We start from the raw sequence: 21,865 nt of genomic DNA, 5'->3' as shown, positions 1-21,865 counted from the left end.
TTTACTATATTTTCAGGAATACGGCTTCTCTGCGGCTGGCTTTTTTTCTTGCAGGCATTTAGCGGGCATTTTTTTAGGCAGGCATGTCATTTTCTGGATTTAGTGTCTGGGGGGTCAAAAAAGTGTCCCTGTCAAGTTTCAGCTATGTAGCATGTCCAGAACCCCTAAAAAAAATCATTTTTCTTTTAATTTTTTGTAGTGTCTTACCAGCTGTCTTTTTTTCTTGCAGGCATTTAGCGGGCATTTTTTTAGGCAGGCATGTCATTTTTTTTATTTAGTGTCTGGGGGGTCTAAAAAGTGTACCTGTCAATTTTCAGCTCTGTAGCATGTCCAGAACCCCTAAAAAACAGCATTTTTACTATATTTTCAGGAATACGGCTTCTCTGCGGCTGGCTTTTTTTCTTGCAGGCATTTAGCGGGCATTTTTTTAGGCAGGCATGTCATTTTCTGGATTTAGTGTCTGGGGGGTCAAAAAAAGTGTCCCTGTCAAGTTTCAGCTATGTAGCATGTCCAGAACCCCTAAAAAAAATCATTTTTCTTATAATTTTTTGTAGTGTCTTACCAGCTGTCTTTTTTTCTTGCAGGCATTTAGCGGGCATTTTTTTAGGCAGGCATGTCATTTTTTTTATTTAGTGTCTGGGGGGTCTAAAAAGTGTACCTGTCAATTTTCAGCTCTGTAGCATGTCCAGAACCCCTAAAAAACAGCATTTTTACTATATTTTCAGGAATACGGCTTCTCTGCGGCTGGCTTTTTTTCTTGCAGACATTTTACGGGCATTTTTTGGGTGTCTTTGGAGGCATGTGCTTCTTAAAAATTATAGGAAAAAAGCTCTTTTTTTTTTTTTATGTTTCTGGACAGACAAACAAAGCTATGTGAGACACACAACACTGCACACATGGGAAAAAGGAAATATGTAAAAAAAAAAACACAGGAAAAGGAAATTAGGTCACAAGACATCAGATTGTGATTGGCCAAATAAAAAGTTGCCTCGCGATTAGGTCGCGTCAAAGTCGCGCTAAGTCGCGCCAAAGTCGCGTCAAAGTCGCGCCAAAGTCGCGTCAAAATCGCGTCAAAGTCGCGCTGGAAGCGACGCTACTTTAGTGGTAGCGGCAGTGTGAACCAGCACTTCCTCAATTTGGGCCAATATGTATTCTGCTACATGTTTATGGTTAAAAAAAAAAATAATCCCAATAAGTGTATATTAGTTGGTTTGCGCAAAAGTTATCTTGTCTACAAACCATGGGATATTTCTATGGCATTTTCATTACATTTTTTTCACTAGTAATGGCGGCGATCAGCGATTTTTAGCGGGGCTGCGACATTGCGGCAAATAAATCTGACACCTAATTGACACTTGACACTTTTTTGGAGATCAGTGACACTAAAACAGTGATCAGTGCTAAAAATATGCACTGTTACTGTACTAATGACACTGCCAGGGAAGAGGTTAACATCAGGGGTGATCAAAGGGTTAAATGTGTCCCTAGGGAGTGCTTGCTAACTGTGTGGGAGTTGCTCTGACTGAGGGAAGACAGAGATCTGTGTTCCTGCTTATGAGGAACACAAGATTTCTATCTTCTCCCCTGTCAGAATGGCAATCTAGGTTTACATCGCGGGTGGCCGGCAGACATCGGGGCCTGTTGGAACCGCTGTTTGGCTCCCCTGCTGTCCAATCAGCGTGCAAATGCGCCTCCGGCGGCCCCTAGTGGCTATTGCACTAAATGAAGTACAGGTACGTGATTTTGTGCAATGGAACCGAAATGCTGCAGTAAATGTACGTTAGGTGGTCGGCAAGTGATAACTAAAAACTATGGTGTAAATCACAGTTAAAACAGGTAAATTGTTAAAAGATTTGCAAGCCGAAACATTGTTCAGCTGAAATTCATGCCATGTATGGACAGGCTGAATGTACCCAAGTTGATTGATCGATCAACTTGAGTACAAGCAACCTGTCGGATTTTACATGCGATTATTGCGAACAGCTGTTATAGCTAATAGCAATAATCACTGTGTTCTCCCAGCAGGGATGGTTTTCCCCACCCTTCTGCACAGGGGAGCACATAAAACCCGTGGGTGCAGGAAAAAAAAGTGCTCCATCTATGGCCAGTCTTAGAAAAAACCTCCTTGTATATCAGACATATAATAATCTTATTTTTTATTAATGACCCTATGTTATATACACAAGACAAAAATTACACAATCTATCCAAAGCCACCTAAACACAAAGATTACCTAACACAGAGTCCTATGTATTATGACTTTCTTTAAATTGGAAAAGAAAATATATACATATACACATATATATATATATATATATATATATATATATATATATATATATATATATACACACACACATATACATACACACACATTATATATATATATATATATATATATATATATATATACACACACACACACAGTATATCATCAAAATCTTATAGAACTCTTTATTTTTTTATTTAAAAAAAACAGATTCTTATAAACATTACTGTAAGCATGAGGAACTAAAATGTTAACAATCCTCTGAATACCTTCTAATCAAGGCATCACATAGTTCTCAACTCAAGTTCTTGTAACCACATTCTGGCTACTCCATAGACAGCTATTGTTCTTGATCTCCTAAATAAATGTGTGAACATTGAGCTTTGCATGTTCCTACTTCTGCTTCAGCCTGCACAATGAACTATTAATAAGCACCACCCCATTGCCAGTCCTCCATGTGCTCTCATTTCCACCTAAAGAGGTTGTAAACCCCGAGTACTGTTTGTACCTATAGGTAAGCCCAGGGCTTTTTTTCTCAGAGAATAGGTGCAGGAACTCCCACTTTTGGACATACCCCTTGTCTCCGCCCCCTACCTACCTCCGAGCACTGTACCTAGGTTCCACCCCCTACCCACCTCCCAGTACTGCCCCTTTTAGAGAATACAGAATCAAGTATCATTTGTGGTACTAAGTAATTTGTATGGGATTTGTTAATGATAACAAGAAAAGCAGTAAAATAACAACAAAGGACACCCCCAGCAACAATAGATCCCACCAGCAACAATGGGCCAGACACAACAAAATACACCCAGCAACAGTAGACGCTCAGCAGCAACAACAGATCTCCCCACAGACAGCATCAATAGACCCTCCAGCAGCTATTTACAACAGACGGTTTCCTCAACAGTAGATCCCTCTCAGCAACAACTGACCCCCCCCCCCAGCACATAAGACCAACCCCAGCAACAATATACCCCCTCTGTAAAAATAAATCCCTTCAATAGGTCTCCCAGCAGCAACAGTAGACCTCACCAGCAACAATAAACCCCCCACAAAAATATATCACCTCCATTAACAATAGTTCCCCCACCAGCCAGCATCAAAAGACACCCGTAGCAAAGCCCAGCACCCCTTGCCATTACATAAATTCAGTGCTGGAGGTGCCGGAACTGTGTTCCCGCTGAAAAAAAGCCCAGGGTAAGCCTATGATAAGGCTTAAGCCCCGTACACACGTACCGATCGTCGTCATACAAACGTTCGTCTTTTCTCCCCGGGATGTCGATGTCTGTTGAAAAGTGCAAAGACAGCACAAGAATTTTGTCCGCCGACTTCAGCTGACTGCAGAAGTGATGTCATGTAATGGTTAACTTTCCCTGTGTTTTTTATTTTCTGAGCATGCCCAGTCTTGCAAATCTGCGGTCTGTCGGCTGATTTCTGTACTGACTGGCGAACAATCGTCCGTTCTGGTGTCGGCATACAAAAATTTTCATGTTTGCAAGAAAGACTCTTGTCCGCAGAATGTGCGCAGACAGCTGTCGGAGGCACCATACTAACAAGCGTACAATCGGCAGATCTTTCGTCCGCCGACGTTTGTATGACGACGATCGGTACGTGTGTACGGGCCTTTACCTATAGGCACTGTAAAGATCTCCTAAACTTGCACCGTTTAGGAGATATTTACATTGCATGCAGCCAATGACATCATCAACGCATGCGCTCTGAAGAAATGGCTGCCCGTGGCATTTCTTCAGAGCCCTGTGCCGTGACCAGCGGCTCCCGCACGCATGCAGGGGAGTGACATCACACAGCTCCAGCCAGTAGCATAGACGGAGTCCACAGACCCAGAAAGAAAATGGGAAAAGATGGATGTGGCCGCCAGTGGGGACGACTCAGGCTTTGTTTACAGGTAAGTGTCACATAATGTGCTAGTATGCGCTGCATACTAGCACATTATGTATTTACTTAGCAGGTAACCAAAAATATTTTTTTCCCAGGCTTTACTTCCTCTTTAAATTGAACTTGTTCTGGTCTAAATATGTATTAAAGGCTAAGTTCAACTTTTCAGGTAGAAATTCACTTTTCACAATAACTAGAAGCCTTTTCTTATGTCTTTTCTGCCCAAAACATTCCAAAGTGCTTATGTGTCACTTACCTAGTCCATGGCAGCTTTAACCACTTTACAACCGGAGGATTTTGCTGTCTTACGTCCAGGCCACTTTTTGCGACTTTAACTGACAATTGCGCGGTCATGCGATGCCGTACCCAAACGAAATTTACGTCCTTTTTTTCCCACAAACAGAGCTTTCTTTTGGTGGTATTTGATCTCCTCTGCGCTTTTCATTTTTTGCTATATTAATAACTTTTTGCGCTATAAACAAAAAAACAGCGTAAATTTTGAAAAAATAACAATATTTTTCACATTTTTTTATGTGAAATTCCTCCCCAAAAAAATGTAAAAATCTACATTTTTTAAAATTTTTGGCCAATTTGTTTTATGCTGCATATGTTTGGTAAAAAAAAATCACAATAAGCGTATTTTGATTGGTTTGCGCAAAAGTTACTGCGTTTACTAAAGCCCCGTACACACGTACCGATTGTCGGCCGTAAATATTCGGCCGACGACCGATCGGCCGATTGTAGGCTTGTTAGTATGATGCTTCCGACAGCCGACAGCGCACTTTCGGCCAAAAAGAATCTGTCGTGCAAGCATTAAAATTTTTGTTGGCCAACACCAGAGCGGCCGATTGTTCGCCAGTCAGTACAGAATTCGGGCCGACAATCAGCAGATTTGCAAGACTGGGCATGCTCAGAGAAGAAAAAACACAGGGAAAGTTAACCATCACATGACATCACTTCTGCAGTCGGCGGACAAAATTCGTGTGCAGTCTTTTGCACTTTTCAGCGGACAGGACAGCCCTGGACAAAAGACGGCCGATCGGTACGTGTGTACGGGGCTTAACTAAGGGAAAGATTTCTGTCATTTTTGGTGTTTTTTTTTTTTAACGAGTAATGGCGGCGATCTGTGTTTTTTTTTTTTGCGGGACTGCGACATTGCGGTGGACAGATCGGACCCTTGACTGACATTTTTGACACTTTTGGGGGTACCAGTGACATTACTACAGTAATCAGTGCTATACATGTGCACTGTTACTGTAAAAATGACACTGGCAGGGAAGGGGGTTAATTTTTATTGGAGAGGGAGGGGTTAATGTATGCCTGGTGCTTACTGACATGTGTGGGGGGAGGTGACTGAGTGACACAAGGACAGATCGGATGTTCAGCTATGCTGAACCCTGCAATCTGACCCTGCCTGTCACTTAGGAGATCCGCCCGCTTTGTTTACACAAGCGGGCGGATCTCCAAACTCGATTCCCCTGAAGATCGGGGAAGAGCAGCAGCGATCGCCGCTGCTCCTCCCCTGGCCCGACTCCCGCTGTAAATGAATACAGCGGGAGCGAGCCTCCGGCGGCGCGCGAGCGCCGCCCACAAGGGGAGGAGTCCAGCGATGTAGGTCTACGTCGCTGGACGATAACGAGCCACTGTCCCGCAGTAGAGGCACAGTGACTGGTCGTAAAGTGGTTAAATCTGCACCTCTTTGTTCAAAATTTTAAAACATGCATTCAAAGCCCTGACTTCCTGTAGCATCATGTGATTTTCCAAGAACCATCATATCCCATAATGCACTGCCTTACTGCAACACAGAATAGGGCATGTTTTACCACTCTGGACCACACCTCCCTCATTACTATGCTACCTCTTTTTTATTTCCACCTACTTTCCTACTTCTTCCTTTAAGGTGGCCATACACTGTACAATCTTCTTTAGATCTACTATTAGCTATATAGTGCAAGGGCCTGTCTGATTTGATACAAGCTGAATAGATTGTTCATGGATCCTGGTATTACATAGTTTTGGTAAATCTAAAGGAAATTGTACAGAGATTGTAAAATCAGATAGTAGTGTATTGCCAGCTTTATACAAGCTCATGGGAGGGAGTAGTGGATGGGAAAAACACATCAATTTCACTTTCAAGCTCTATTCACATGAAGAGTAGTGGGAACGCATGGTTTTTTTGGTGCATTTTTCCCACAACACACATAGAGCAGCCCATTGATTTTAATGGGCAGTCCTACACGCCGCAAATTAGCTCTTGGGATATTTTGGCATGTTAAGGTTTGCATATTTTCTTTTTTTTTGCGTTTGTTGCATGTTTTACACAGCAAAATGCATGTTTGCTTCCACAGAATTAATTAATGGCACCAAAAGCACAACTAGCTCATTTTATGTGTATAAAGGTGGCCATACACTATACAATCTGATTGTGCAATTTCTGTTTAATCCCCTTTAGATTTACCAAAACGATATAATACTACTCAATCATTATCAATATCTACTCAATCGTTCTGTAACCAATCAGACAGGCCCTTGCAGTACATAGTTGATGATGATAGATCTAAAGGAGATTGTACAATCAAATTATATAGTATATGGTGAGCTTTACAGACTTCCAGAGACATACTTCTCCTGTTTTTAATACTACCGCGCTACTCCACATAGGCACTTATGTAATGCCCCAGCTCCCGCACACCCTGCCAAATGAACAATCTATGCAAGAAGAAGGTACGGTATAAAACAACCAATCAGCAGAGGAAGACAAAGGATGTGTATTCAAGGAAAACGGTGCTCACTGACAATGAGGTGGGCGGGATCAATCTCCTGGAGGGGAAGGGCAGGTGCAGGTTGTGTGTTAGGGCCGGTTCACATAATTGCGAGTGCGGCGATCGCATGTAATTCGGAGCGCACTGCTCCTAATTACATGCGATCTCATGTTCGGATGCGAATTCAGCCATACACTTTGTATGGCTGAATTCGCACTGTATCCGCACCAAACTCTCACATGACCCTTTTTTCCAGCCGCATCAGGATCGGATCGCACAGTGGTTCACACTTGTGCGATCCGATCCTGTGCGAACTGTCAGATCCCAATGCGATATGCGATCAAACTGGGGGTGTCGTTAACATTTAATTGACACCCCCTCGTATCGCATATGGCAGTGTGAACTGCCAGATGTGCATTTGCGATGCGGGAACAGGCTGCAAATTCGCAGCCTTCCCGCATCGCACAAGTGTGAACCGGGACTTAATGAGTTCAGCCAGTGAAGTACTTCTACTAACAGCTTTCACGTCCTATAATACATATACTAGGAAGTCATGGAGGAGTTTTCAATAGATGAAACTGGAGGATGAGGTAACGCCTCCTTAAGGGCCATACACACTATAAGATTTTCTGAAGACTTTTTCCTTCAGATTTACCTTTTCTATGTAGTGCAAGGGCTTGCCAGATTGCATACAAATTGAAAGTGTTTAGGTTTGACCTCATATTATATGGTTTTGGTAACTCTAAAGGAAAAAGTCCTCAGAAAATCTAAGGCTGGCCATACACTATACAATTTTCTTGTTCAACTTTCCTTTAGATTTACCAAAACCATGTAATATAGGGTCAAACCTAAACACTTTCAATTTGTATGCAATCAGGCAGGCCCTTGCACTACATAGAAAAGGTAAATCTGAAGGAAATTGAGTAAGAAAATTGTATAGTGTATGGCCAGCCTTATAGTGTGTATGGCCCATAAGAATATAGAGAAAGCTTTTTCTTTTCTCCAATAGAGGTACAATATAAGCATATTGGTGAAAAAATTGAACTTAGCCTTTAAGGTAACAGTGGTGATTAAGTGGAAAGGAAAGCACAGGTTAAAAAGACAAGTTTTGTTACTTCTGTTCTCAAATGTTGTACCTATTAGAGCTAGTCAGTGTATTGATGTAATTATTTAAACCAACAGTCGTTATACACAACAGGAAATTCCAGAGAGTGGATCCTTCTAATGTGTTCTATTGTAGCGAGAACAGATTGCTGTCTCAGGGGTAGAGGTAAGATAGTAGGGGCATACACAGGTTGGAGATGGTGCCTATGCTCCTGCTACATGGAAGGAGTTGGTAAATTACACATCAGGCAGACATATCAATGATATATAGTCTTTGAGGCTACCAGATTTGTCTAATAGGCAGTGTTGGGGTAGTTACTCAAAAAATGTAACTAGTTACTAGTTACTTCTGTAAATTGTAATGAGATTACTTTACTAGTTACTGCATTTGAAAAGTAACTTCACTACTTATTACTTTACTTTCCTCTTTCTTAATTGACCGTGTAGAAGAAGATACATGACAGTCTTTCTGCATAGAGTTTATTGTATAAACACAGGCTTTGGGAAACATGAGAACAAAACCTGAAAAAACAGAATAAAACATAAAGTGCAACAAAAAGTCATAAACTTCATTCCTCTCTATTCTTCGAAATAATGATTGTATCGCACGGCTTGGGTAACGCAGGAAAGCGTGTTCCTATAGCCTAGTAAAGTAGTGTAGTTACCTCCTATAACCTAGTAAAGTAGTGTAGTTACCTCCTATAGCCTAGTAAAGTAGTGTAGTTACCAATATTAGTATTGTAACTAGTTACTTTACTTAGTTACCAAAAAAAGTAATGTAGTTACTGTAATCAGTTACTTTGTAACTAGTTACCCCCAACACTGCTAATAGGAAGTTCTTCTAGAATAATTAGATATTTCAAAGTTATACTCACTTCCATTAATTTATATTTGAATGAGATTTCACAGACAGTCCATGCATTCAGAGAAGAAGGTAGCTACAGGTTTATGACTGCTAATTATCTATGATGTGCTTGGTTTAACCACTGGTCACTGTGCTGCTACTGCGGCAAAGTGGCTCGTTAACGTCTGACGACGTCACCAGACTCTCCCCTCTCTCGGTGGTGCATGTGCGCCGCCGGAGGCTCGCTCCCGCTGTATTCAGACACAGCGGGACTCGGGCCAGGGGAGGAGAGGCGGTGATCACCGCCGATCGTCGGGGATCGAGTGAGGAAATCCGCCTGCTTTGTTTGCACAAGGATCACCTCTGTGACAGACAGTGACAGATTACAGGATTCCGCATAGCTGAACCTGCGATCTGTGTCTCTGTCACACAACCCCCCTCCCCCCACACACGTCAGTAAGCATGAGGCATACATTTAACCCCTTGATCACCAATAAAGTTAACCCCTTCCCTGCCGGTGTCATTATTACAGTAACAGTGCATATTTATAGCACTGATTACTGTAGTAATGTCACTGGAACCCCCAAAAGTGTCAAAAATGTCAGTTAAGGGTCCGATTTGTCCGCCGCAATGTCGCAGTCCCGCAAAAAAAATCGCAGATTGCCGCCATTACTAGTAAAAAAAAAAATAAACTATAAAAATGACAAATCTTTCCTGTAGTTAGTAAACGCAATAACTTTTGCGCAAACCAATCAAAATACGCTTATTGTGATTTTTTTTTACCAAAAATATGTAGCAGAATGTAAATTAGCCTAAAATGTTAAAAAAATTTGATTTTTACATTTTTTGGGGGGAATGTTATATATCAGAATGTAAAAAATATTGTTTTTTTTTCTTCAAAATTGTCGCTCTTTTTCTCAAAAATTAAAAATTTTGATCAAAATGATCAAATACCACCAAAAGAAAGCTCTATTTTTGGGGGAAAAAAGGACATAAATTTAATTTGGGTACAGCATCGCACGACCGCGCAATTGTCCGTTAAATTAACGCAGTGCCGAATCGCAAAATATAGCCTGGTCAGGAATGGGGTAAAATCTTCCGGTCTTAAAGCGGTTAAAAATACGCTCATTGAGAATTTTTTTGTCAAAGACATGTAGCTAAATACATTTTGACCTAAATATATGACAAAAAATGAATATATTGGATATTTTTTAACTGTCAAAGTAGAAAATGTCAATTTTTTCGCAAAATTTTCGCTCTTTTTTTATTAATATCGCAAAAAATGAAAAGCGCAGAGGAGATCAAATACCACCAAAAGAAAGCTCTGTTTGTGGGGAAAAAAGGACCTAAATTTTGTTTGGGTACAGGGTTGCATGACCGCGCAATTGTCAGTTAAAGTCACGCAGTGGCAAGTTGCAAAAAGTGGCCTGGACGTAAAGCAGGAAAATCCTCCGGTGGTAAAGTGGTTAAGTTGTCCAGTCCCCCAGACTCCCAAGTGAAGACACAGGTAGCAGTAAAAACCTGATTGAGATTGTACTGTTATATATCCAAAACATTTTGGCTGGCGCTGAGCTGTGAATGTTGATGTCGTTTAGTAAACATATATATCTGCACATTGTAGATCTCCAATCATTTTTCTGATTTCTCAGGATCATATGGAAAGCCCTAACCAGACCTCAGTGACGGAATTCATTTTTATGGCATTCACAAAATCAACCAGATACCCATTCTTCCTCTGTGTCATCTTTCTGTTTCTTTATGTCATCATCATTTGTGGAAATATACTGATGATTTTAATAATAAAAGTTGACTCTCATCTCCACACACCAATGTACTTCTTTGTTTTTAACATATCTTATCTTGATATATGTTACACCACAACCATTGTTCCTCAAACTTTGAAGAATCTGTTAAGTAACAAACCAAGCATTTCATTTTATAACTGTTTCACTCAAATGTTTTTTGTTGTTATGTTTGGAGCAGTACAAATAGTAATTATAACAACAATGGCCTATGATCGCTATGTTGCAATATGTAACCCTCTACGTTATAAAACTATGATGAGTTGGCCTACATGTATAATGTTTATAGGCCTAGCATACATTATTAGTCTCATGTTATCATTTGTAATTGTTATATCTGTGTTTAGTCTCCCATACTCTGGAAAACCAGAGATTCAACATTTCTACTGTGATGTGGGCCAAATATTAGTATTATCTACGGCTGAAGAACAGAGACATTTTGCAGTTGAGCTTATAACCTTTTGCCTTGGACTAGGCTTATTTACCATTCCCTTTCTTCTATTGGTTATTTCCTATATATTTATAATTTCTGCTATTATAAAAATCCGCACTAATGAGGGTCGACGTAAGGCCTTCTCCACCTGTTCCTCCCACATCACTGTTGTCGTTGTTGAATACTGTTGTCTTGGCTTCATGTATTTCCGACCAAAAACAGCTTATGGATTAGATAAAGAAAAAGTATTTGTTTTGATCTTTAGTTATGCCACTCCAATATTAAACCCTGTCATCTACACTTTAAGGAACAAGGCAATAAAAAAAGGATTCTGGAAACTAACTTCGACAAAACTGTGTTAATCTTTACTTGGTATGATTTGTAAGCAACAGATCCAGTATAGCACTGTGGTGTACTAATAGTGGAGTAATATTGTTACAATGGGATTGTTTTATAGTAAGACTTTCAACAACTAATTTTTATCTCCACGTGACCAGTCACCAACATGAAGCAAAACACCTACAGTACATTACTCTGGTGTTCCTGATGTTATGAATGCTCATGCAGTCTTTTTCAGGACAACAGATATGTTGTAAAGAAAACAGATAGGGAAAGTAGGAATTGCCTTTTTATGATACATACTGTAGGCTTTTGTCAATTTTAGAAGGACAATATCAAGCATTTTTTTTTCCATGTTAGTTAAGTCTTTCACCCTACATTTAAAGTGATTTTAAAGGTTTGTTTTTGTTTTTTTTAATAAAAACCAGGTTATATTCACCTGCTCTGTGCAAGGATTTTGTACAGAGAAGCCCTGATCCTCCTTTTTTGGGGTGTCCTGGCAGCGTTCCCGACTCCTACTCTTAATCGGATGCCCCCACGGGAAAGCAGCTTACGAGTCCCGCTGCTGCGTCCATTGACATAGACAGCAGGACACAGTCCCACCCCCCCCCCACCCCCCCGCTCCCCTGTCACTGCTGCTATCAATCTATCCAATGAGGGCCTGAGACAGTGGCATGCATTAAGGTGAAAAACACTGAGACTTTACAACTCCTTTAAAGTGTGTTGTAAACAAAAAAATCTATATAATGTTTTTTTGTTTCATTCTTTGTGCCATTATGGACATTTTCCCTTCACTTTCTGACCAGGAAGGATGTGAAATAAAATCTGTGGTAGGTGGGAGAAATCCTGTTTTAGGTGTCAACAAAACAAGTGTCTCTATTGAAATATATCCCTTTGCTCCTTGTTTCAGAGGATTTCAGATCACGCTCTGTCTTTCTGTGACAATGGAGAATAATCTTCCCAGAGAGGGGGAAAGATAGCAATGTAACTCTTCAGAAGTTCCCACTATAGATACACTTTATTTGAGCATGGTTGTCAATGGAACAGTGCAAGAGTTCCTTCTCCTCCGGAGAACAAGTGTCTCTATTGAAATATATCCCTTTGCCCCTTGTTTCAGAGGATTTCAGATCACGCTCTGTCTTTCTGTGACAATGGAGAATAATCTTCCCAGAGAGGGGGAAAGATAGCAATGTAACTCTTCAGAAGTTCCCACTATAGATACACTTTATTTGAGCATGGTTGTCAATGGAACATTGCAAGAGTTCCTTCTCCTCCGGTCCTCGTAAGAACCATAAAGTTCCACAGTAGCCAATTACACTGAAATATTTTAGCATGAGCTATTGAGAGCTTTGCCAGCAAGTCACCCAATTTGCTCCCACTATCCAAGGTTCAGTGCAACTATATGGCAAACCAGACATAGGACCAATATCCTTAGAACAACAGGTTCCAGTTACAAAAACATTTTAACCACAAATACTGCAATTATCTCTTTAACAAATGAGTCATCAGGTTCACATCTATACAGATAGCTGCTGGTATTGCAGAAGGCAGAAGGCTGCAGAAGACGTCACATGAGGAAACGCGTACATCGCCGTCACGTCATTTCCGGTTCCGGTTTTCAGTTGGAACGCATTGCGTTCCGGGACGCCAATACCACGCTGTTTACCATATGATCGATTATCCCTCCACGGAGCATCGGAGACATTGGAACAGGACCCTATTACTGGACCCCACGTTAGGATACCTGCGATACCCCGCGGACCCCACACCATTCTCCCCCAGGAAGGAAACCACTACACAGATTAAAGACCAGCGAGGCATATCTCCAGTACCCGCTCTATACCCCTGTGTGGGGTGGGTACATCTGGTGAGTAGGTTTTTCATCAGTAGCCACTTTGCAGCTCACCAGTCACCCACCTTGGGGGTCACCGTAAGTCACTGCCCACCTATCTCACTGGGTATACTCACCTATTTATGGATTTATTCTAGTATATGAATTGACTGATCATCACCTATTGTCACACTTTGGAAAGAAGTTTCCCGCACATTTATTGCTTTTGCACAATTTTCTGTCCACGAACTTATTTTATATATTAATTAGTACTATCACTTTTTGGTGCACTTTGTATAATACTCCCCTGTATATTTGCACATTTATCCGGTTTGGTCAATGTTTCCCGCACTATTTAATAATTTTTATCATCGCGATTTTTGGAGTCATTTTATATTATTCATTGATTGATCTATTTATTGCTGTTTATATATTCATTTTGCTGATTATTTATTATCATCACTATTGCATATTGTATATATACACACATTTATTTATCTCAGCACATTTTTGCACATTGCACTTCGCCACCTTGTGGCCATTTTCTATAGTCTTTTCTATATACAATTCATCCGATGATATATGTTTACATAAGTATATCTACCTAATTATACTTTATAATATAAGCAGCGCCATCACCTCCATTCTCAGCTGCTGGTATTGTCTACATTCCTGGGCTCTATATTTGTTCACTGTAATACAAAATAGAATCCATTCATTTATTATCCAGGAATTTATTCTACTTACCTCTCTCTTACTGTTGCATTTAAAAAATATAAAAAACAGCAATACATTTGAGTAAGCAATGCTTTAAATAAATAATTCCAGAACCGGGATTCGGTTTCTAAAATGGACAAATCATCAAACTAATTCTCCTCCAACTACAGAAAAAATCAAACATAAAATGAACGATATTGGTGCCACAGATAAATATATACCTAAGTAATATTATTTATGTATATTAAGGCGGTATGTTACTCTTTCCAACTTTTTCTTTTTGCAGATCTTTAAGGGCGTCCTATTAATAAGTAAAAATAAATATTATTAATATCTCCCTCCACAAAGACATTTTACACACAATGCAATCTAGTCTTCCTTTTGATGGATCATAAATAAGCCCTATCTAAGCATCCTACATTTTCACACCTCTTTCTGATGATCGTTAGGCTTATATAGAGAATCATAAAAATAAGCCATATTCCCAAGCTGTTGTACTAGACTTTTTCCAGTTGATACAAATATTCTAAAAATTAACCCAAACAAAATTTACATATTTTGATCCAAACAAATGTAAAACAATGTTTAATTTATTCTGCTAGGTCTGGAATTGATAGGACTTTGAGTCAAACTACAGGTGGTATTTTCCTAGTGTTCCTTCTTGTTCCCAATGTTTCCAAATATATGGATGCTGAAAAAGTTCTGCTTGCATTTTCTGCTGCTTGTTTAAAAACCGTTTTTATTATATCATTTAAACTGCTTGACAGTGCAAATTTTCAGGCAACACATCAACTCCTACTTGATCCTTTCTGTTTCTAGATCATTGTTAAATCAAGCACTTGGTTGATAAAGCATTGTAGTATACATTATACACTGCTCAAAAAAATTAAAGGAACACTTTTTTTTTTTTAACATATTTTATTGGAGTTTTTTTTTCAATGTACAGAAGGTAACATATGAATAAACAAGGAACAATGAACAATTATACCCCAGGGAGATTACCCTGGGGCAATACAAGGAGTGAACTCTGTAGATGAAAATAGGAAAAAAAAGATGAGAAAAAGGAATATAATGACTCTATGAGGGAAACAGAGAGGAGGGGCTAGAAGGGGGAGGTTGGGTGGGTTAGGGAGGAAGGAAAGGGAAGAAGTAGAGATGTGAAGGGGAGGGAGGGGGGCAAAAGGGGGAGTGACAGAGGATGGTAGGGGTAGAACCACAGGAGAGGCAAGTACAGGAGGAGCCGACAATTGGCTCAGGAGGTGGCAAGCACTTAATAAGGTAGAAGGAGGTAGCAAGAAAGGTAAAATGAGAATAGAGATTTAGAGACTAGAGCTAGGAACTGGTGATATTACCGGGAGAGGGGGGGGGGGTGTATGGGAAAGGAGTAGAGTTAGAGTTATTGGGTGAAGATGATCATTGAGAAGATTGGAGACCATAGTGAGAGTGTAGTGATCTTGGCGTCAGAGGTTCTAATAGCTGTAATAAAAGAGAGAGGGTTAAGGAGAAGGGGGGATGGGAAGGTCTCATCCGTTATCGGGTGGGGTGCATGGTCTTGAAATGTCCACTGGGTGAGTGAATTTGGTTAAGAAGGAGTCCCATTTAGCACGGAAGCGCAGGTGGTTACAGTTGGAAACAAGTAGGTATTAGTCTTCTTTGCGAAGTAAGCGGGCAAGATCAGTTCTCACGTCAGAGGCTGTGGGAGGAATGGTGGAGGTCCATCTTTTGAGAAAGGCCCTTCTGGCCACCATAAAACATGTAGAAAGCCAGGCTTTGTTTAGACGGACAATCTTAGATTAAGGTTCAAGGTGGCTAGGTGAGGTTCTGTCCAGGAGACTAAATAGCAAAGGGAAAGGATCTTTGCATCGTTGATAACCAGTAACAATGGCTGCAAGATGTTCTAGTTGGTCCCAGAACCGATAGATGAAAGGACAACTCCACAGTCTGTGATAAAAGGAAAACATTTTAACCAGAGTATAGCATCAAGACAATTTAACTCCTGGGATATTGATCTGGTCATTTAAGTAGCAGAAGGGCTTGTTAATCAGTTTCAGCTGCTTTGGTGTTAATGAAATTAACAACAGGTGCACTAGATGGGCAACAATGAGATTACCTCCAAAACAGGAATGGTTTTACAGGTAGAGGCCACTGACATTTTTTCCCTACACAACTTTTCTAACTGTTTTTCACTAGTTTTGCATTTGGCTAGGTTGAATGTCACTACTGGAAGCCTGAGGTGATACCTGGACCCTATAGAAGTTGCACAGGCAGTCCAACTCCTCCAGGATGGCACATCAATACGTGCCATTGTAGCGAGAGATGTATCAGCGCTGCTCTTCCTATATCACTAATTAAGAATAGCTTAATACTCTATCATAGGCTGCTGCTGAAATAGGTAATGTGAACCTTGTTTGAAAAATGGTGAAGCTATCAGCATCGCTCTAGTGACCAAATAATAAATATATATATGTAAACGACAAATCTTCAATGTGCATTAACAATACATTACTATATAATAATACATAATAAATGAATAAATTAAAGAGCCGGTGCTATATCACTGAACTGAAGTGCAAATACATGAAACAACTGAAAAAAGTATTTTGGATTTGGTAAGATAAAGTCCTTATGCATAAAGTCAATCATAGAAGAAATGGCTGCACTCCAGGTGTGATCAAAATTCAGATTTATTGGCTGAACATCCCAATGTGACAAATGTGGTAGGTAGACGCATTCCACACACTAGTATGTGTGCTTAATCTTAGACATAAAGTGCTTGTGCTTTTAAACAGCTGAAAAATAGATGATCCTTATAAAAGTGCTTGTGCTTGAATACTTATTAGTGCAGACCACTCCGTGCTCCCCTCTTGTGTCCCCACTCACCAAACAATGGGGAGATCAAACGTATATTCAGAGACTTTGCTTTGCCACTTAGTGGATGCTGGAACAAGAATTTCTTCCCGGTTCTCCCATTGGACTCAGACAGCTTTATCTCCTGTGATTCCTGGACTCTCCGGTACCCAAATATAATCAAAGAAGAGCCTCCATAGCATAAAACCGTTTATTAAGGATGAAAAACAAAAGTAATACACTTACATCTGATGATAGTAATGCGCTTAGCCATATAGAGGGAGAGCGCCGTCTCAGCGTGCGGTTCACTACTATACCAGAAATGATGTTGGTGCGTTCCACCAACCAGAAATTACGTCTGACGCTAGATTCCTGCTTAAGGCATTTCGCCCCTCCTACTGCGTCATCTGAAACTGGAGTCCAGTTGTTCTCCCCATTGTTTGGTGAGTGGGGACACAAGAGGGGAGCACGGAGTGGTCTGCACTATTAAGTATTCAAGCACGAGCACTTTTATAAGGATCATCTATTTTTCAGCTGTTTAAAAGCACAAGCACTTTATGCATAAGGACTTTATCTGACCAAATCCAAAATACTTTTTCAGTTGTTTCATGTATTTGCACTTTAGTTCAGTGATATAGCACCAGCACTTTAATTGATTCATTTATTATGTATTATTATATAGTAATGTATTATTAATGCACATTGAAGATTTGTCATTTACATATATATATATTTATTTGGTCACTAGAATACGTGCCATTGCCAGAAGGTTTGCTGTGTCTCCAGGAGATTCCAGGAGACAGGCAGTTACTCTAGGAGAGCTGGACAGGGCCGTAGAAGGTCCTTAACCCATAAGCAGGACCGGTATCTGCTACTTTGTGCAAGGAGGAACAGGATGAGCACTGCCAGAGCCCTACAAACTGATCTCTAGCAGTCCACAGGTGTGAATGTCTCTGACCAAACATGAGAAACGGGCTTCATGAGGGTGGCCTGAGGGCCGACATCTAAGGCAATCGGTACCGTAGAGCTCGATTGGCATTTGCCATTGAACACCAGAATTGACAGGTTCACCGCTGGCACAATGTGCTTTTCACAGATGAGAGCAGGTTCATCCTGAGCACATGTGACAGATGTGAAAGGGTCTGGAGAAGCCATGGAGAACGTTATGCTGCCTGTAACATCATTCATCATGGCCGTTTTGGTGGTGGGTCAGTGATGGTCTGGGGAGGCACAGGCTAGACAATGGCACCCTGACTGCCATTAGGTATCGGGATGAAATCTATGGACTCATTGTTAGACCCTGTGCTGGTGCAGTGGGTCCTGGGTTCCTCTTGATGCACAACAATGCCCAGCCTCATGTAGCGAGAGTATTTAGCCAGTTCCTGGAGGATGAAGGAATTGATACCATTGAATAGTTCCTACACTCGCCTGACCTAAATCCAATAGAACACCTCTGGGACATTATGTTTGGTCCATCTGACACCGCCAGGTTGCACTCCAGTCTGTTCAGGCGCTTAGTGATGCCCTGGTCCAGATGTGGGAGGAATTACCCCAGGACATCATTCATTGTCTCATTAGGAGCATTCCTATCACATTACCCAGTCCATATCAATATAAATACCCAGCATGATATTTTTCCCTATTGAGATCTGATGTGTTTTCAAAGCGTTCCTTTAATTCTTTTGAGCAGTGTATTTTTACAGCCACTGAGCTCCAGCTGAGGTAAGATCTTATTAACCACTTAAGGACCGGAAGGTTTTACCCCCTTAATGACCAGGCCATTTTTTCGATTCGGCACTGCGTTATATTAACTGTTGTGTAGTCGTGTGACGCTGTACCCAAATAAAAGTGATATCTTTTTCTTCCCCACAAATAGAGCTTTCTTTTGGTGATATTTGATCACCTGTGCAATTTTTATTTTTTTGCGCTATAAACAAAAAATGCGTCAATTTTGAAAAAAAAAAATATATATATTTTTTACTTTCTGCTATATAAAAAATTGTAGTAAAAAACAATTTTTTTCATCATTTTAGGCCAATTTGTATTGTGCCACATATTTTTGGTGAAAAAAATCCCAATAAGTGTATAATGATTGGTTTGCGCAAAATGTATCGCGTCTACAAACAAGGAGAAAGATGTATGTCATTTTAATCATTTTTTTTTTTTTTACTATTAATGGTGGCGATCAGCGATTTTTAGCGTGACTGCGACATTGTGGTGGACAGATCAAACACTTAACTGACATTGTTGACAGTTTTGGGGGGATCAGTGACATTACTACAGTAATCTGTGCGCAAAATATGCACTGTTACTGTACTAATGACACTGGCAGGGAAGGGGTTAACACCAGAGGCGATCAAAGGATTAAATGTATGCCTAGGGGTGTTTTCTAAGTGTGAGGGGGTTGGGCTTATGGAATCAACACAGAGACCTGTGCTCTTAAATAGGAGGAACACAGGAGCCCTGTGTTGATTGCTGACAGAACAACGGTCTGCCATGTTTATAACGGCAGACTGTCGTTTTGACTTCCCGAGAAGGGATCGTGGGTGTCTGGTGGCAGTCGCGGCTGCCGGCCCCGCAGATCTGCTTCCTCTCTCACGAATTTCCCCGCGCGCGTGCCCCCTTGATCATTCCCGAGGAGCGATGTATGCGTACGGCGATTCGCGCAGCCGAGCCACCTTGCCGCATTATATCTGCGGTGGGTGATCGGCAAGAGGTTAAACTACAATACTACTGGAATATAGATGGTAATACATCTTCTAACTTAATTACCAAAATTAAAGTCTAGTTGTCACCTATAACCAGGTTGAGGTATACATGCTTTTACAGACCTCATTCTCATTGTTTTAACTCCATAGGCTTGATTTCCTAAAAACAAGAAGGCTGTTCACTTTGCAAGGGAATTTTTTTTCTTCTACCCCCCTCCCTCCCCAGCTCCATTCAACTGGCTGGAAAGAAAAAAGAAAGAAAAAAATGACGTAAATTGGAGCTTGCACAGGGCTAAGGAGTATCTCCTAACTGCCATACAGTACTGGATGACAAGGTGGCCAATCACCAACCATCAATGCTATCATGTAGAAGGGTGGGACAAAAGGCGCATCCCTGGACATACAGGATATTTTTCTTCACGTCAGGTCACAGAATGTAGCAAAGAAAATATAGGTAAAACATGGGTTCCCTCTAAAGTCGTATTGTTGCCATTGTTGTAAAACCATATTGGCAGTAAATAAATGTACACCAACCTTGTAAAAAGATGTATTTTTTGAAAAAAAAAAGATGTATACTTACCTTTCTGGTGGGCTGTTTCTCAAAATTCCACTGTGTTGCAGATCTCTGTCTACCGCTAGTATTTGATATTTCCAGGTAATTCAAATACCGACTTCCCCACCAGGCGAAGTGGCTCCTCCCACTGATCCTACATCAAGAAGTAAAAGGTAAGAGTACATCCCCTTTCACAGGGTTGGCGTAATTCCATCTACTGCCATTAGTGACATGGCCGTTTTAAATAAATGTCTAAATTTGTTGGGAACGCAGAATGAGCCGCAGAATGAGCCGCTCGTAAATACAATATAATTATGCACATCTGCATGGCTATAGACCACGAGATGGTTCAGTGCTTTTTCATTTGCATAGTGTCAAAACCTCCTAGAAACAGTGGCTTTACCCACACATTGAGGAATTTACTTCTGTAACCTCCATTTAATGAAAGGAGAAAACTTTTTATATATATATATACAGTATATATATATATATATATATATATATATATATATATATATATATATATATATATATATATATATACGTATATATATATATATGCAATATATAATTAAAGCCCTAAGAAAGTATAAACTATGTGTCTTATGTTTCTTTTCTGAAATAAAGCATTCTGTGCTGCAACTGGCCTAACAAATGAAGCAATTACATGTGTTAATTATTTCTGGGAGTTAATTATGTCTATGAGATACAGTACAATGTTTAAGGTTTTGGTTTGGTGTTTTAAAACAGTAAGTTCTGCAAAACAGAACATGTTTAAAAAAAAAACGTAAAAATGGACAGCTTTACCGACAAGTAAAACAAAATGTAGGCTGCCTGGCAGAGTTTCAGATGCATAATGCCACAGGTTTCCTTTATGAGTAATAAAAGTAAAAAAAAAAAAAAAGTATTTGCTTTGCTAAAAACAAGTACAGCCAAATAGAGCTTGGCAGTTGGCAAACGACCAAAAACTCCAACATTATGATACAACATGCAATGTGCGTATATACACACCAACTTTAAGATAAAAAAACATGAAAATCTGAATTAGTGGCCAAAAGAATATACTGTATGTTTTACTTATATATATATATATATATATATATATATATATATATATACTATCACTAATATATACATGCATATATGCTTCACCTTGAATGGATTTAAGCTAAATAAATGTCGAGAAATAATAAAAATAATATGTATCAATTACTCCACCCTAGGTGGAACAGACCAATGAACAAAGTATGCTTTACCAGAAACGAAAAATCCAATACCAATATAACAGCCAAAGGACAGAGTCCAGAAATGATGATATGTAAACATTTAATGTGGAGGGGATGAGCCACACCACAACTGCTTCTTATCAGACTTCAAACATTTCATATAACCAATGAAAAGCTAAATGACAATTCACCACCACTTTTAGACCTCTTAAATAAGTCTTACAGATAAAATCCAAGAAGGAGCGTATCTACACCGCGGTATGTACACGAACCACCAGTCCTGAAACACGCCATTTGGATTTAGCACAACATTCAGCTCACTGTGGTGTACGTTTAGTAAACTGAGAAGTTTTCTCTCAGTTCAATTCTCGGCAGTTCTCAGAGAAAAAATATCTCCTCTGGCACCCAGTTTAGAAGGCGGAGAACTTCACTTCTCACAGGGTGATCAGAGGAGAATTTTTTTCTCTGAGAACTGCCGTGATCTCTGTATAACTGGGTGGACTGCCTGTAATCTCACGAGATTTTGTGAGATTA

Source organism: Pelophylax lessonae (genome assembly GCF_965119305.1).
Source record: "Pelophylax lessonae genome assembly, chromosome: 3".
NCBI classification, from domain to species: domain Eukaryota; kingdom Metazoa; phylum Chordata; class Amphibia; order Anura; family Ranidae; genus Pelophylax; species Pelophylax lessonae.
The sequence above is the reverse complement of the archived record's forward strand: the minus strand, read 5'-3'. Positions refer to the sequence as shown.